Here is a 1,115-nt window from a genome sequence, read left to right on the forward strand (position 1 = left end):
TCATCATCATCATCATCATCATCATCATCATCATCATCATCATCATCATCATCTTCATCATCATCATCATCAATGCCTTTCGCCCCTGGCAGGGTATAGGCCACATACAAGCTCCTTCCATTTATCTCTGTCCTGGGCCATCCTTTCGCCCCTGGCAGGGTATAGGCCACATACAAGCTCCTTCCATTTATCTCTGTCCTGGGTCATCCTTCCAAGCTCGTTCCAAGTTAGCTTCATCTCTCTCATGTCCCTTTCCACACATCTCCTCCTTGTTTCCCGTGCCCTCCCCCTGCCTCGTGCTCCCCGTGGGTTCCATTGCAGTGACTGTCTTGTGATGTTTTCACTGGGCTTTCTGAAGGTGTGTCCCATCCATCGCCACTTTCTTAGTCCTATTTCTACTTCTATATCCTTTTGTCCTGTCCTGTCCTTTCCCACTACTCTTCATTGTTTATTTTATCCTGCAACTTAATTCTTGGGTGTCTGGACTTACTTCTTTTTTTTTAATCCCTTGCCCAATAATATGAGATTAACGCCATCTGATTAGTAAAAAAAAGTGCGTATGATAGTGTCCAATAGAGTATTACGTGCATACTTAGTATAACAAGTAACTGTTACAGATAGAGATTCAAAGACTATAGATGTAAGTCAGTGATCTGAGAGCAATGAGGATTTTAGAAATAATGGTGGTGATGAGTGAAGATGTGAGATTGCGTTTAAGTAATGTTAGCGTTAGTCCTATCTTCCTCTGCTCCAATGAGTCACGAGGGCCGTGGGCATCCTCTATCCCGTTCCCTACTGGAACCATCTTTAATGTAACCTCGAAGTTTCGATGAACTTGATTCCTGTTTTGACCAGATCTTACGATATAGCAGCTTCCAAAAGAAACTTGAAAATGCAATCACCAAATTTTCGTGTTAAAGCCTTGAACTACCCACTCATTCAGCCTATCAATGTGAAGATTAATAAATTCTGCATAATCTTGACGAACTAATAGTTCATCTATGTTAAGAGACGCCCAAGATATGGTCATTCAATTTTAACCTTTAAAAAATCAGACTTGGCAAAATTGTGCGAAATTAAAGAAACGTAAAAGTGTGTTCGTGTGTGTATTGACG

The 1,115-nt window shown here is 41.2% G+C and overlaps 1 protein-coding gene across 1 annotated transcript in view; it reads right to left on the minus strand.

The window, feature by feature from the left end:
• The window catches only part of LOC101845570, a gene marked incomplete in the record, with an annotated part of 19,737 nt that overhangs the window by 10,391 nt on the left and 8,231 nt on the right, over positions 1 to 1,115 (minus strand).

Source organism: Aplysia californica, unplaced genomic scaffold (assembly GCF_000002075.1).
Source record: "Aplysia californica isolate F4 #8 unplaced genomic scaffold, AplCal3.0 scaffold00412, whole genome shotgun sequence".
Classification (NCBI taxonomy): domain Eukaryota; kingdom Metazoa; phylum Mollusca; class Gastropoda; order Aplysiida; family Aplysiidae; genus Aplysia; species Aplysia californica.